The sequence below is a fragment of the Lissotriton helveticus genome, chromosome 8 (assembly GCF_964261635.1).
Source record: "Lissotriton helveticus chromosome 8, aLisHel1.1, whole genome shotgun sequence".
Lineage (NCBI taxonomy): Eukaryota > Metazoa > Chordata > Amphibia > Caudata > Salamandridae > Lissotriton > Lissotriton helveticus.
In genome coordinates, this window is record NC_136069.1 from 177,706,163 (window position 1) to 177,724,163 (window position 18,001).

The following is an 18,001-nucleotide window of genomic DNA, read 5'->3' on the forward strand; positions in this document are numbered from 1 at the left end:
ATACCAACGTTGCCTTAAGCAAACACGTGGTGGTTTTGGAGCAGAGCGGCTATCTACTTGCCCGGAAGCCCAGCTGATGCGAGGAGCCGAAGGATGCCGCCCCTCCCCCTTTTGATGCACTGAGAAAGACGCTATCTTTTTCTCCAGCCGAGAAAATTCCAGCTCCGGTGTTTTCAGTCACCCTTGCGGGTTGCTGGGATATCGAGTCCTGAGAGAGAGATACAAGACCTCCTACATTCTATTACCAAGGTACGGAGCTGACTAAACCCTTGAGAGAATTCTTGATTCAGATTCCTTGGCAAATAAGGAACTTAACTTAAACTGCAACTTACTTACTCCTTCCCACATATTAGGCTTAGGTCAGGTACACCGGGGTAGGCGTATCTTAGAAGCACCAGTTGAGTACGTTAGCCAATGTTTTTATGTATGTATATATTTTATCCATTTTAAAGTATCATATGGCTAAGAAACCATATCAATGCTTTTACAGTATTATTTCATAATACTACTTTTACTGTACGTACTTTACTTCATGTTAAGTATTGCAATTGTGGCAATTCATTTCTCTTGCATGAGAAAGAAGACTGCTCAATAAATAACACCTTTTATTGAAAACGCCCGTCTCTCTATTTCTCTGCACTCTGGTGAAACTAAGTATGCACGATTGACTGAGTGAAATAACCGTCTATTGTTTTCACACGACTCTAGAGATACACTCTTTATTCTGAGGGAGCAAAGTTGTCATGTTTATGCGGTTGTCAGAAGCTAATCCCTTCTTGTCTAAATCTGGAGAGTTAACTCTTTCCTGAACATTTGAGAACGTTTCTAGTGACCTCTGAGCTAGCTGGCAAAACTTATTAAGTCTAATATAGTCAGTCGAGACCTAGTCGACCTCAGTCCTACGTCTACACTGCTGTTTATATTATTCCAATGCGCAGAGCCTATTGGGAATATAGGAACTACACTACAGAAATACCTTCAGGTTCATCTGATTCGAGACCCTCAAAGGTGGTTTAGTACTTTCTTGGCGGTAAATAAATCACTCGTGGTATATTATCTTCAAGACCTCGAGCAGTATGTTTATGTTGGCTAAGCAGGTAAGACAACAATCACTTCAGACTGCAGGGCTCAGTGCAAAGGCAGAAGCTTGCCAGAAGCATTCCACCACCAGGAATCTTATCAAGCAATGTGTATTTGTTTACAGATTTAACCACGATTGCAGAGGAAGGGTGAGTCCGATTGTCAACATTTTTCGTCACCAAAGTTCAACTTAGGCGAGCAACAAATTCTATCGGTGATTACAGACAAATATCGAGTCAGAGATTTTGAATTTGTGTATTCATTTAGGGATGCAGGACTAGATTTACTAATACTGTGCCGAGTTGCGCTACTGTTGGAATGTAAACCCAGCATAAAGTACTTTGGTGGCATTTATTTTCAAGCACAAATTAGGATTTGTGCTGGAAAGTTGGCCAAAGTAACACTATGCTCTACTTTGCCATACTTTGCATCAGGGAGCATTCCATGGGTGGTTTGAAAGCCATTTATAAAGGAAAACCTCAATACTGGGCTGAACACCTCTACCATCTTTACAACTATGCTCTTCTTCATCAGGTTAAACCGGACATCATTATTTCCCTGATCTACAAAACAGGATAGAAGTCATTATCGTCAAACTATTGGCTAATAGTTTTTTTGTTAGATGAAGAAGCAAAATACTTCCCCAAAATGTTGCTGGCCGAACTAATAGAATGGGCAGCGCAAAACTTGCTGGTCCAGATGAACCAAACAGGTATGTTAAAAACACAGGAACACTTGCAAACATCTTAGTGCTCACTCTCCTAATTGGCAAAGCCAGGTCTTGCTCTCAAAACCATCACTTTTGCTTTGTGGATTTGTGCTCCGCTTTTAACACAGTACAGCGCAACATCCTTTGGCACAAGCTCACAGGCTGGGGAATCTCTCAAACACTCCTTAGAGCGACCGAATTGCTATATGCCAATCCATGGACATAGGTAAGACTGGGCTCCAGGTCAACCGTTTCAAGGAAAATTTGCACGAGTGACGGTCTCAAGCAAGGATGTGTCCTTGCCCCATTCCTGTTCAACCTGTACTTGGCAGAGCTAACAACAACTCTTAACAAAGTTAACTCTCATGCACTTACACTGACCGGGTTTAATGCTTCACATACGCTGTTGCTGACAATGTAGTTCCGAGCAGCTACACAAAGGTTGGTCTGCAACCGCCAATTCATGCCACAGCAACGTGCACAGCAAAGTATGAGCTCCAAGTTAATCTTAATAAAACGAAAACTTTGCAGGTCACCACAAGACGATGCCCACCACCAATATAGCATCTAGAAGATTCGTCCTTGGAATCAGTGACAGAGTACAAGTACTTGGGAGCAATCTTTGACTCAAGTGGCACACTCACTAGGCACTGCCCCGTGATTCAAAGAAAATATAATTTCCTAATATTAGCTTTCTGTTTCTTGAGGAACACCTTAAAGGGCTTGTCTCTCCAACCACTACTGCAATTCATGATTGCAAAATATGTTCCCTCAATAGCATATGGAGCTGAAGCTCTGTGGGGGATAGCAGATAAAGTAATTGAAAATGCAGCAGCTGGCCCCTATTGGCGGTATTCAGCCTCCCGAGGCATACTTCCCCAGCCCAAAAAAGCCTTGAATTTGGAGAATCTAACTAGCCTTGGTAATTATTAAAAAATGTGCTACAAACTGAACAAGCATTTGCAATGCAATAGGTCTTGCATTTACGAGAGTTGAGCTATTGGCATTGTAAATGACAATAACTTCTATTTGCGTGTTGTTTTTAAAACAGATACATAAAAGGCATAGTCATTTACAATGCACACAAATAGCTCCAACTCTCACAAATGCAAGACCTATTGCATTTCAAATGCACTTGGCACCCCTGCTATAATAAACAGAAAGCGTTAGAGGAGACAGCGTATCCTGCCGGCAACAGCAAGCAGGAGAAAGCAATAAATAAGTGCTTACTTGAACTATTGCTTCATATCATTTTCTCAGAACTGCTGCTTCCCTGTTCTCGCCACAGTATCATTTACATTGTTGTCATTTCGTTCCACCACTTCCACTAAGACACAGTTCCATGCATTTGCCACTTTTTCTCCGAAAATATAACTTCTACTTTAACCCCATAGACTCTGGCCTCTAGGCCTAATTGGAGTCCCAGAGATTTAAAAAATGTTATTACCGGTGAGTAAGTGGTTCTTTCCCCAGCCCCTACCCACCATAGCTAGGCTCTCAGTCTTTGCATCTGAGAAGCATTACACAAGGGGAGGTTTTACAGCAACACATCGAACATGATAAATTGTTCTAGTCTTTTTAAAGCCTGCCGGCTATGCTGCATCACATATCATGAATACATAAATAAGGCTACAATGACGGATGAACGTGGACCCCGTGGCATCACACCCAGTGAACTGTGGACATGCAGGGATCCCAGGTCATGAGAAGGGTCTGGTGCCCTAGCACATTCCTCGCTGCAAAGGCACATAACATATGTGTCAGAAGCAGGGCCAGATTCGCTGCAGTCATCTGTTCAAACTCTCCTATGATCTGGGTGTCCTATTAAGAATATATGCAGTTTACCCCCTTTAATTAGAAAATAAATACAGAAAACAAATTCCGTGTTCCAGATTGCAGGCCCTTCTCTGTTTGCTTCATTCAGAGTTGAAAAAGTTTCAATAACAAAGTTATGATACCACATAAATAAACACAAAAACCCAACCACTTAGTGCCCCATTGATTGTGACTGACCACAAGACGTGGTGATACACGAAAATTGATTGCTTGGAGGTGTAGAGGGAACCTCGTGCACATGAGGTGTGAGACATTGGAAAGTGTTGTGTGGAATGACCAGTCATTACATCTAGGCACCGTACCTTTTTTTGTGGCAGATTTATATAGCGCAACCTCGACTTCGAAGGTATTGGAGCTTTTTACATGAGCACCAGTTACCTTACTTGAGTACGCATTCATTTTTGTTAGGCATCATGAGATTAAGTGATTTGGCCTGAATCACAGGATGCCGAGCTAACGCAGAGACTCACTCGCATGGTTCCCCAGCTCCATAGTCGCCAACCACCCCACGACCCCCTAAAATGAAAGAGAAGGAGTTGGGCGAGCTGCGTGTAAGACTTGGTGCCGCCTTTATTTAATGTTAAAAAAAAAAGCCATTCCCGCTAGTGGTGGGTGTGGCCCCATTGTAAAAGTGAAAGTGTGCATAGCGTGCTGCAAATACAAAACAAGCTGTCGCCATTGCAAAGGCAGCCTGCTTGTTTATATTTGCATCGCGCTTTCACTTTAACAATAGCTGCCGCCCCACACAGCACTTGCAGGGTGGGGCGGCAGCTATTGATAAAGTGAAAGCGCTATGCAAACATATACACACGGCCACCATTTGCATAAGCGGCTGAAAAGAATAATTGCCTACCACATGTAATTGAAGGAGACAGTGTAACGCCGCAAGTGAAAAATCCAGCTCAGATGGGCAGTCCCAAAAGGAGACAGGGCAGTAACAAGGAGGGCCTAAGAAGCCTCATTTACAATTAAAAGCCAGTGTTTAGCATGGACGATCCCAGCCCGTCTGAGGTATTATCTGCAATCTTTCAGATTTCTGGCCGGGCTTGTATTGATAAAGTTTAATAGAAATTCTTAGTGGCCGCTAGTGATGACAGCATACAGATCGCAGTCAAACTGAGCCGGATCTTTGAAATGGATATAACAAAAGAGGACGTATATGCATCTTTGGCAACCATAAATGCTGCAGTTACCTCAGTCAATTTGAAACTACAGCAACACCGGATTATGTTTACGCTGTATTATAACCCAGAGCTTAACTCTAAGTGGGCTACGACCCATGGCCCTTTGACGTTGCCCGAAGTGTCAAGAATATGCCGCTGTTCTCCGCCATATGTTTGTCACATGTCCAAAGTTGAATATGTTCTGGTCTTATGTAACCCATGAGCTTGTAATACTATCAGGCTATGATAACCAAATGCTATGAAGAAGGGGGACCCCCAATGAGATAGAGGCAGGTAGGCAGGGGAAATAATGAACAACCAGAAAGAAGGAAATGTCTGCCAGGAGAATTGGAATGAGGCCCTACGAGAGGATCCTAGAATACATACATTAACATCGGAGCAACCAAGGGCAAGGTCAAATAATCAAATCAAAAATTGTATATCTATACTACTATTATAAAGAGAGAACTGTGTCCTTTGAGCCAGGTAAACTCGAAAAGTACACCACCAATCCAAACACCCAAGACATCTTTGAAAACCTCAGGGCAAGCAGAAGGACATAGGCTATATAAAAATAAAAAATATACGTTCTTTAAAAAATTTCGGAATAAAAAAAAGTAGACCCTTGCAAGTAGCGCCGGCCGCAACGTGCGTGATGACATCGGGAGCGCGGGGAGGAGCGGGATTCAGGAGCAACAGGAAAAGAGGCTGACATGAGCACGGGGAGGAGCTGCGGACAGGCGGGGAGGAGCGGCGAGCGGCAGACAAGCGGTGAGGAGCGGCAAGAAGCGGAGGAGCAGTGGAGCGGTAAACTCAGCAGCGCGGGGAGGAGAGGCGGATGAGGTAAGTGAAGCAGCCGCGGGTGCGCACCTAGGGACGGGCAGAGGGACGGGCGGGGGCCATGAGTGCTCGCAAGCCTTTTACTCAAAGTCGGGAAGTCGGGGAAAACAGCGGACAAGAGCCGCGGGTGCACACCAAGGGACGGGCGGAGGGACGGGCGGGCGGGGGCCATGAGTTCTCGCAAGCCTTTTCCTCAAAGTCGGGACGTCGGGGGAAACCGCAGACAAGAGCATGGGCAGAAGCGGCCAGGACCAACAAAACCGGAGCAAGGGAACACTGTAAGTACGCTCTGCTGCTCCCGGCCGCTCTGCTGCGCCTCTCCTGCTGCGATGCTGCCCCCCAGCCCCCTTCTGCACCGGGCAACGCTGGGGCGGGCTGCTAGTAACATTATATTTTCAAAATCTGTTCTTTATTCATATGTAAACATTATAAATATCAAGCCATGTCAAGGTTGTTTTACTTTAAAGCAAGGAAATATATCTCATAAACTCAAGTCCCACACACACAGTTCATACCTCACAATCAGACCATCACACATTCCACAATTAAACACAACTCATACATCAGACACACAGATAATCTCAATAGTACATAGGCGCCACAAGATGATTAGATGACAGAGTGGAAATAAATCATCAATGGGTTTTTGATAATCAAATAACAGAGAAGGAAATTGTATTGGGGGTAATATCAGATCAGGGTAATCTAATGAAATCTTTAGTTTTGATTATTATAGCATGTGCTTGTCTATGCATTGCTCGGGCATAGATTCAAACAGTGTGTCCAAGTAATGCTGAATTTTGGGTATTATTGAGAGGAATTTATGAAATAGAACTGGCCTTGGCCAAAGCCAGGGGCCCACGGTCTTGGGCAAAATTTAACAGGGTATGGTCGAGTTTTCAGTGGGATTAAGAAGCGGCATGGTCTACGACATTTAGTTTAAGTTATTTTGTGTAATTAATTGATTTAATGTAATCTTCTAATTTTGTCAATGTATGTTTTACTCTCTGTGCTCTCATGTGTCTTGAGTTCGGTTACTTGTGTTTTTTTTCTGTACTATTTCAGTTCAATGGTATTATACTGATGGCTAATAAAAATGTTTAAAAAAAAGCTTGGACGATGACACAAGCCAATCAAAAATATCGGGGGGGTTCAACTCCCCTTCTACATTCTCCTCTACTACAATATGCCTCGCAGAGCGATCAGCGCGTGCGCGCTGCAACGCTAGGCCTGTGAGACCTAAAAATGAGTTGGAAGGCACACTAAGCAGTGTTGTGTGGAGTGCTAAATCCGAACCGATAACACCCAGGTGCATGGTTATATGACTCTCACTTTAACAACATTACATGCTGTGTCACTCTGGGCCTTATCTCTCACCCAAGCTGCTTTTAACAGAAGAATCAATTCAGCAGCCAAGTAACTATCTTCCCTCACCGACAAAGTCTTGCTTTAAAAAAGATCACATGCATGGATGACAAAAGGCACAGGTGGCCCTCTCAAACCACAGCCATATTTGGGTTAAGGGCAAAGCGCAAGATGCTGAGCTATCTGCTGGGCACTTTGCCACCTTACGCAACTCCCCTGCTTGGCTTAGACAAACTACGGTGACCGCATGCCGGCTGTGCCAATATGCAAAGGAAAACATTTGTCACATTGTATGCAGCTCCCCAGCACTGAAGGAAGAGTGAAAGAAACGTTTGAAACACCATTTCCAAAGGAATGGAATTTGCATGTGTCGACATGCAGTAACAGCCTGCTTACAAGGAGAGGATTTAGTGCTATATTCTTAAATATTTTCATGTCAACAGACTTGAGGAAAATGAAAGGAACTGATTCCTCAGCCTAGGAGTAACTTAAAGCTGCTTTTCAATGATTTTGTCATACCACTCATAAGTATCTGGGACGAGCCAGCCCCAAAGGTTTGCTTTGTCACTCTGGGCCTTATCACCCGGATATGATATGTTTGTCCTCTGACATTCTGGGTATAGTATTTAAATGTGTGTAATGATTAAAGTACTTTTTTCCCCCAAGTAAAATCAGTATCTGCAATTAATTATTAATTGATGTTATTTTCTTGATTGAGTTCTGAATCTCCACTCCATAAAACCTCTCTGTGTAAATCTTGGCCTGCTAGATTTCACTCACTACCTTGAGTGACAAGTTTTTAAGGGATGTACTTGTTTCTCGTACTCGAGTCAAACAGTCAGGGCTGGCTTTAGGGCAGTGCGACTGGTGCGGCGGCACTGGGCGCTGGCCTGTGGAAGGGGTGCTGACCTTAGGTGGGGGTGCTAAATTCAGCAATAATTTATGCTTGGAGAGATGAGGGGCACTTTTGCCTGGTGAAAGTGAGGGAATCAGAGGAGGCGGTCACTGGGTGTCGGGGCTCCAGAAAGGATTGTCGCACCGGGTGCCACTAGCGCTAAAGCCGGCCCTGCAAACAGTTCACCAGTGGAAAGAGATTCTCATTGTTACAATCTAAGCCCAGTAACCACTGATTGCCTTGGAACTCCTGAAAATGTTTCCAGGAATGTGTTGCAAGAGACACTGAATGAGGGTGAGAGGGAAAAAGTTAGAGTAAATACAGAGTGAAAAAGTAAGTCTGACATGGGTTTTGGGTGGTGGCGAATGAGCAAAATGTAGAGGGGGATCACTTCCCAAACCACAGCATCACTTCCAATCCTGCCATCCCCCTCTCAGCCCTTACCTATGCAGACCACCAATACCTTCCACTCAATGTTAAAAAATATACTGCCTGTGCTAATCCCGGTAAAATCAAACATGTGTGCACTGTGCAACCTCTTTGAAATTCTTTAATCTACAGCATTTATTTTACATGGGACTTAAATAGCTCCTTCCACTTTCCTTATTTTAGGAGTCACCTTAATTTGCTTATAAAAAATGGCTGTTCGATGTATTCATTGCTTTTGTTCTTCCCAAGAGTTTACTGAGAGTGCTAGATAGCTGTAGTATTTCTCTCCTATTACATCCCAGAGAAGTCTATTGGGTAGGTTTGGTGGGGCAGGGGTCAATTCAGGTAAGTGTTTAGTGGTCAGTGTTCCCTCAATTCACTCTGCTCTATTTCAAGTAAATGAAAGGCACAATATTTTCTTTGGGATGGGTGAAATGTAAATTCTGAATGCCAGAATTAGTTGATTCGCGGACGCCGACTGCAGAGACAGTCGTTGAAGCTGGGCCCTGACAGAATCAAGACTTATGCGATCCTGATATACAGGTGCCCCAGGATGACAGGTGAGGGTCATAACTCACTGAATCCACCTGCATAAATTGCTGTGAAGTACTGGTTGCCAATGAGCAACTTGTTTCCTGATTTTAGAAGACACAACTACACAAATTGAAACTGTTCGTGTAAATTCCTACAGGTCATTCATCACTTGATTCTGACGTCCTGAAGGTGGTCTTGCTGATGTTTACACCATATAGGCCAAAACGTCGACAATCACGCCTACTTTCATTTTGTATCATTTGACTTAAGCATATGTTTTCTGTTTAATCAGTTACATTTTCCTGTTAATATTTGAAAGAGGTGCTCACAGTAGCAACAATGAGGTGTCTAACATCAAACTATGTGGAAATCCACAGTTGCTATGTGTTGTTTTATATAGATTTTTGTACTAGTCTTTTGTACCCTTTGAAACATCTTCTCAATATAAACTCACTTTATTGAAATATATACACCCGTGTAAGACGTTTTGTAGTAGATCTATTCTAATTTAAATAAGTCAAGTTAATTTTTAATTGATTAAATGTGAGCTACTAGGATAGAGCTTGCTACCATTGTTTGCATATTGAATGCGCAATAGTGCATAAATTAGTAAATACCTTGTAGGCATACTTACTCGTCAAGAATAAGTGGACGTGCACAAGTATTGTACTGCACATGACGACAACGGCTTTTCCATATAGTCTTTTTATATTGAAGAATTGTTCCTCTTAAGATTTTTGCAGGCAAGCTCTACAAGGAACAGTTTTTGCTAGGTATTTCGCAAACATATTTTTTGTGCTTTTAATGTGCTTATTTGCACATTATCTGAAATGTCACACCATTTACTAAAATAACATTAAAACGTTGTAATGATTGTAATGGCAAATTTCTTCACCTGTATCCATTCTTTCCTAAAATATTGTAATACCCTGCCTAAATTTCTGATAGTTTGGATGTTATGCTGGTCACTCTGAGGGAAATAGAAAGTTAGGAGGTGGTAGATAACATTACACTGTCTCAATGTGAATACATTGATTCATTTTCTGTCAGCGCACATTACCAAATGGATAATATTAATGAACTCTTAGTACCTGATACACAAAGGACCTCCGCACTCACGGTGAAGGCTCCGCAGTCGTGGTGGAGATTCTGCTCCAAAGTGTGGAGACTCCCCACGATTGCAGGACCTTCGGCACGAGTTCGGAGGCCTGTTGTGAATCAGATCCTTAGATTTTAGGCAAAGAAGTGATTCATGGCACAAGCCATGAATTATCCAATTGGATCGCACGCAGGTGCCAGATTCAGAATCCTGTGCATCACCTACGAGATCACACTTTCTTCCAAGAGACAAGCTGAAGTAATCTGAAGGCCCATTCTCAATCATCAGCACTAGATGCACCGCTATGGAATCTTCTCCTAATACATCCAACTAAAGGTACAAGGTTGATTCTGAGATTTTGGATTGTACTGCTAAATATCGATACCAACAAAATTGTGGCATACTAACATCGAGGACAGAATATCGAGTGACAAATAAGGAAAGGTAAGTGCATATAGGGAAGTATAGATTTACTATTCCTAACACCATATCTACCTACCAAGAAGATATATGTACCACATTGCACTTTATCTACATTATGTATATAAGGTTTCATTCTGGGATTTTCTTACTGCATGTGGCATTATTTTAACTCTTATCAAATATGGATGTATTATACTAAATGTATTTGTTGAATATGCTCTTACTTTGCTTTTATGGTTGTTTCACCAACCAAATAAAGTTATTCTGAGCTTAAATACACCTTGAAGCATACCTGTCTTTCTGCCAACGGGCAGTGCCGTGAGGGAAACGGCCGAGGCACAACACGCCGGGAGGCTGCAGGAGGCGGTCGAAGACAACGGACCACACTCCCCAGCAACCTCTTGGGCGGCGGCGCGCCTGTGACGCGTGCAGAGCGCCCGGAGGCACCAGTAAAAGCCTGACCCCTCGGGAGCCCAGAGGGGGAACACCTTGAAGCATACCTGTCTTTCTGCCAACGGGCAGTGACGTGAGGGAAACGGCCGAGGCACAACACGCCGGGAGGCTGCAGGAGGCAGTCGAAGACAACGGACCACACTCCCCAGCAACCTCTTGGGCGGCGGCGCGCCCGTGACGCGTGCAGAGCGCCCGGAGGCGCCAGTAAAAGCCTGACCCCCCGGGAGCCCAGAGGGGGAACACCTTGAAGCATACCTGTTGGGCGGCGGCGCGCCCGTGACGCGTGCAGAGCGCCCGGAGGCGCCAGTAAAAGCCTGACACCCCCTCTCGCCCCGCGAGTCGCGCGCGGGAGCGCCCGGGGCTAAGGCCGGGCAAAGGGCGGGCCCTCTGTGGCCCTCAGTGGTCGGTTGGGCCACTCCCCTTGTCCATGTTACACTTTATTTCGTGAGTACTAACTGAATTTAATCAGCTTTTAACTTGTTTCTTGCTTATACGAACCTCACTACCATTGCTATGCCGCCAAAGGAAAGTAAGGGGAAGAGTGATACTGTTGCTTTTACGGGAGCTATGGACCAATTTATCAAAAGAATGAACTGTGTGGTGGATGAAAGCATAAATATCATGGAAAGGAGGGTTTCGCAGGAATTGGATATTGCGTGAAGATCTTCTCTTGGGCCATTGGCACATGTTCAAACACCTATTGCTAAAGACAGACTTGAAATAGTAGGAAAGTCTAATGGTCCTCAAAGTAATGGAACTAATGTGGATTTAATTATTAATAATGATATACTGAATGTTACAGAGAGTAGTACTCTAACTGTCTCTGAATCTATTTTACAATCACCTAACAATCTACCTAATGTTCGTGCTGCACCGGTACCTGTTGAGCAAGCTAAAGTATATAATACCAGGCAGCAGAAAGGGATGAACGCAGGGGCTAGTCCAAAGAATAAACAAGGGCCTGTAAATAATACCAGTGGTAAGAGAAAGAAGGGTCCTAAGCATCCTGTGTCACCTAATACTAGCCTGGAAGGGGCTGCTGACACAAACATGAATTTAACAGGGATTGGTGCAGAAGGGGGGGATTCTGCTTCTATAGCTATACTTGAAGCACTACGACATATGCTCCACCCATTAGAGGAGAGACTGAGTAAAATAGAGGTATCTTTAAAACGCATAGAGAGGGACATAAAGGAGAGAATAGATATCCAATTGAGCAAGTCCAGTATTAACCCGCAATCAACATTGATAACAGCTATTCCTGTAAAAACCTCAGATGCTATACCTGCGCAAAAGGAAAAAGTAGTACCTAAACCAAATGTGGGCGACCCTACGACATCTAGTGATGTACCCAATAACCAATCGCAAAAGCAAAGTACACCGAACATAACAGGTAGTAAGGGGGTAATAAATGCAAATAGGCCTAGTAAAGACCAGGTCAAGGATGTACTTAATCTTCCCCCGGAGGTTTGCCCATTTGTGGCTATCTTGACTGGAGTTCCTGAGCTAGGTGAACAGGAGTTGGAAAGTACATCCTACCTCTGGAAAAGGGTGACCCAATGGCTAAATACCAATAGGCCGTTGCCCCCTGGCTTGAGGGGTAACATATTGAGTATTAGGCGAGTATCATGGGTGGGCCACATGACGAAAGACATACAAGGGGATAGCATAGTTATCAATTTTGACAACTCAAGAATAGTCAATTATATTTGTAATTGGAAGTATCCTAATCCAGACCCAGCCACCACCATACATCCATTCAAATTAACACATTTTTATCCACCCGGTCACTTTCATTCTAGAACTGATGGGTGGACCACGGTAAGACACCGTGGAAGGAGACACCAAGGAGGAGGCTGGTTAGGACAAATCCAACACCTCTATAACTTCCTCTCCTACAATCAATTTGATTGCCTTGAGTCAGTTGATTGACTACAGGCATTAACACTGACCACTAGATTAGAGGAATCTTATTTTTTAAATAATGTAACCCACATACCTAATGCTATACCTCCTAAGGAGAGTGGGGAGGTGAATACACCACTTAACCACCAGGAGATTGGCTGTGAAAATTTTTGTAATAGCAATAATATAGCAGGGTGTGACCATGAAATACGCACAAGATCGCGTGATCCAAACGAAGGAGATAGCGATAACAGTGGGTTATTTGTGGATAGGTATTCAAACATCCGGACCACTATTGATAACAATCTACTTCCCACTGTTAAATCTAGTACACTTTGCTCAAAAGAGAGACCCTCATTGTTAAACTTAGTCTCTTGGAACATCGCTGGTGTTGGAACTAAAATGTGTGATCCTGACTGGAATAGTTATATTAATTCATTTGATATCTGTGTGCTACAGGAAACATGGGCCACGGATCAGGTCCATAGAATAGGATATAGAACCTACCAAGTGGCGGCCGTCCCTTCAGTAAGAGGGCGAGCCTCGGGAGGGTTGGTAATATGGATCAGTATAACTATTGGTGTGGGGGTAAATATGTTAAATACCGATTCCTTAGACATACTTGGATTGAAATTAACTACAAGTGACAAGAGGGTAATCAATCTCATAAATGTGTACAATAGACCATGTCCCGCTAATAGGGAATCTCCATGTATAGAGAAATTGGAAATGTTTATGGACACCTTAGACCATGCTGAAAGTATCATTCTATGTGGTGACCTAAATTGCAATTTTGAGCCAATTGTGGGGATGGTTAAACTGTATGAGGATGAGGACGTTGCCAATGGGATACCAGCCCTGAATAATGGAACTGTTCATGGGACCATATTAGCCCTCCAGATTTCGAGGCTGTTCACAGGCTATGGTCTAAGAGCTTGTAATGGGCGCATGCCATCAGACTCCCCGAGAGCATTTACCTTTAGTAGGGGGAATTGTAGTAGCAAGATAGATTATGTTTCTGTTTCTTTTAATCTGTGGCCATATACAAATGACTTAAAGGTTAGAGAACGTTTTGAGAGCGATCACTTCCCGTTGGAAATGAGTTTTCTGTCTAGTATCCTGAAAGAATCTGGTGTCACTGAGGGTATGCATAGCCTAGAAGTACCATTAATCTGTGACAATGTTGTATTAAGTAATAATCGAAGGGCCGTTAAATGGGCGTATATTCTAGACTGCTTTTACTCTACTCCTGAGGCTTGAGCCGGGAGGATCTTTTTAAAACTACTGTTCTTGTGAAATCTATTTGCTCCCCGTGTGTCCGTTCCCTCCCCCCCTGCACTGAGCTAAAAGTGTTTTGACTGCCACCTTAGCGCCGAACTAGGCAAAAAACATTTGTTGCACAAATTTACCGGGAGACATTATACTTGCCTGCCCTGGGGGTGCGGTCGATCCTATGACCGTCATCACTCGGGACTAAGCAAGCACGAGAGTCAGGCAGCGGCCATCTTACTGAGGGCTCGCGCTGCACGTCGCGTTACCGAGAGCATAAATCCAGGCAAGGCTCGTGGGTATCTTAGACTGCTTTTACTCTACTCCTGAGGCTTGAGCCGGGAGGATCTTTTTAAAACTACTGTTCTTGTGAAATCTATTTGCTCCCCGTGTGTCCGTTCCCTCCCCCCCTGCACTGAGCTAAAAGTGTTTTGACTGCCACCTTAGCGCCGAACTAGGCAAAAAACATTTGTTGCACAAATTTACCGGGAGACATACTTGCCTGCCCTGGGGGTGCGGTCGATCCTATGACCGTCATCACTCGGGACTAAGCAAGCACGAGAGTCAGGCAGCGGCCATCTTACTGAGGGCTCGCGCTGCACGTCGCGTTACCGAGAGCATAAATCCAGGCAAGGCTCGTGGGTATCTTAGACTGCTTTTACTCTACTCCTGAGGCTTGAGCCGGGAGGATCTTTTTAAAACTACTGTTCTTGTGAAATCTATTTGCTCCCCGTGTGTCCGTTCCCTCCCCCTCTGCACTGAGCTAAAAGTGTTTTGACTGCCACCTTAGCGCCGAACTAGGCAAAAAACATTTGTTGCACAAATTTACCGGGAGACATTATACTTGCCTGCCCTGGGGGTGCGGTCGATCCTATGACCGTCATCACTCGGGACTAAGCAAGCACGAGAGTCAGGCAGCGGCCATCTTACTGAGGGCTCGCGCTGCACGTCGCGTTACCGAGAGCATAAATCCAGGCAAGGCTCGTGGGTATCTTAGACTGCTTTTACTCTACTCCTGAGGCTTGAGCCGGGAGGATCTTTTTAAAACTACTGTTCTTGTGAAATCTATTTGCTCCCCGTGTGTCCGTTCCCTCCCCCCCTGCACTGAGCTAAAAGTGTTTTGACTGCCACCTTAGCGCCGAACTAGGCAAAAAACATTTGTTGCACAAATTTACCGGGAGACATTATACTTGCCTGCCCTGGGGGTGCGGTCGATCCTATGACCGTCATCACTCGGGACTAATCAAGCACGAGAGTCAGGCAGCGGCCATCTTACTGAGGGCTCGCGCTGCACGTCGCGTTACCAAGAGCTTAAATCCAGGCAAGGCTCGTGGGTATCTTAGACTGCTTTTACTCTACTCCTGAGGCTTGAGCCGGGAGGATCTTTTTAAAACTACTGTTCTTGTGAAATCTATTTGCTCCCCGTGTGTCCGTTCCCTCCCCCCCTGCACTGAGCTAAAAGTGTTTTGACTGCCACCTTAGCGCCGAACTAGGCAAAAAACATTTGTTGCACAAATTTACCGGGAGACATTATACTTGCCTGCCTTGGGGGTGCGGTCGATCCTATGACCGTCATCACTCGGGACTAAGCAAGCACGAGAGTCAGGCAGCGGCCATCTTACTGAGGGCTCGCGCTGCACGTCGCGTTACCGAGAGCATAAATACAGACGTCTATGGCTCCGCGCAGCGGACGCGCACTGCGAGCGCGCCGTTCGCGCGCCGGAGTCAAGCCAGAGTCCTGCCCGTCTGCGCCCGTCCGCGATCGACCGGGGCGCGGGGCAGGACATCTTGGCTCCATTGATACAGATCTGATGACTGATATGATGGAAGATCAGCCAAGAATCCATTATTCTAGTGCAACCCTATTAGAACTGGGTAAGACCTCTAACAAACCCTGTAGACATTACATTGATCCTATCAAGCTCACGTCATATTGTAATACATGTAACCACTCATTTGCCACGGTCCCGATCGGCAATGCCCCCGTGCCTAAATTAAAAATGATGTTGCTTAACTGTAGATCCATGGTAAAACACAAACTGGAAATACGAGATCTACTGCAGAAACAAGACTTGGATGTGCTGTTTCTTACTGAAACATGGTTAGAGGAATCCTCATCCCCCGATATCGCAGAGACAGTACCTTTAAGCTACAGCCTACTTAGAATCGACAGACCCAAACAACGCGGTGGTGGACTTGCATTGATTTGCAAAAAGGAATTGGAATGTACCCTCACTAATAAAGCCATCATCAACAGTGAATGCGGGACATTTTCTATAAAACTGACGCCGTTGACGACCATTACAGGTCTTCTTATATACCGCCCCCCTGGCAATGCAACCCCTTTCTGCAACCAGTTCATAGAAACAGCCACTCAATTAGCTATAAGACACAACAACTTTATGATTTTAGGTGACCTGAATCTTCACTTCGAAGACAATAATGCTAAAGAAGCCCAAATAATCAAGACAGCTTTACATGCGTTGGGCATAACATTGCTATCAACCTCCCCCACGCATCAACATGGTCACCTCCTCGACCCTGTCTTCGCCACCTGGGAAGGAATTGAAATGTCCCCCCCGGTCCCAATAATCTGGTCGGATCACCATACAGTTACTTTCAACATCCCTATAAATAATATTAAGACTGCTGCTAACAAACCACTGTATACTAAACGTCGAAACTGGAAAAAATACACCTCTGAACGCTTGATCAGCGAATTAAAGAAATACCCTTCCCCCATAGGACAGTCCTTGCAAGATACCTGGAATAATTATGAATTATGGCTGAGTAAGGCACTAGACAAAATCGCCCCGTGGACCTCCAAGCCCCCAGTCAGGAGAACCAAATCTGAACCTTGGTACTCAGAAAAACTAAAAAGCGCTAAGGCACGCTGCAAAGCGACAGAACGCAAGTGGAGAAAAAACTACTCTACTGAACTTAAGGAAATCTACAAACTGGAATTAAAATCATACCAGAAAATGATAAGAGAGGAAAAAAGTACCTTCTATCAGATCAGAATTGAAGAAGCAACTAATCCTATGAAAGAGCTATTCTGTATCTATAAGGAACTTACAGACACTACAAGTCTAGATACGCAGGACACATATTCAAATGACATATGCGAACAAATAGCTGATTTCTTTGTCGAAAAAGTTGAGAAAATTTATGCTACTTTCCCTAAACCCCCTATATCAGGAAAGGAAACATCCCCTACTCAAAAGACCACCCTCACTCAATTTACCACACCCGACAAAGAAAACCTGATCAACATCATTAACAGTATCCACTCAGGTTCCCCCAATGATGTGTGTCCTCTAGCAAAAAGTAAAGACATCATGGAAAATGTTCTTATTGATCAAATAAGACACATGATAACTCTATCTTTCCAAGAATGCTATGTTCCAGAGGCTTGGAAAACAGCACAAGTCATCCCTCTAAAAAAAAAAACGAACATTCCGGTCACTCAATTTCAAAACCTTAGGCCAATCTCCCTCTTGCCACAATGTGCCAAGATAATAGAAAAAATAGTCAATAAACAACTAATGGCTTTTTTAGAAACAGAAAATGTACTTCATTCCACACAATCTGGTTTTAGACCTGACTATTCCACGGAATCAGCTGTTCTGTATTCCACGGAATGTATCCGCAAGATGGTGGACGAGGGTGAGACAGCAGCGCTGGTCATGTTAGACTTAAGCGCAGCTTTTGATACTGTGCTACATGCCACGCTGCTGTCCCGACTTTCAGATATCGGAGTGAAGGACCATGCACTGGCTTGGTTCAAGTCTTTTCTCACCAAAAGATCATTCCAGATACATTGCCCACCCTTCAAATCATCTTCTCGTGACGTGAGCTATGGGGTCCCACAGGGCTCTAGTTTGAGCCCCACATTGTTCAACATCTATATGGAGCCCCTGGCTCAAGTCGTAGAGAACTTTGGGGTGGGCATTGTTAGTTACGCTGACGACACCCAGCTCATGTTCAAGCTCACGCCTGAT

The 18,001-nt window shown here is 44.4% G+C and overlaps 1 protein-coding gene across 3 annotated transcripts in view; it reads right to left on the reverse strand.

The window, feature by feature from the left end:
- The window catches only part of KCNJ15 (potassium inwardly rectifying channel subfamily J member 15), a 215,647-nt gene that overhangs the window by 98,069 nt on the left and 99,577 nt on the right, over nucleotides 1-18,001 (reverse strand). The gene's annotated exons all lie outside the window — the stretch shown is intronic.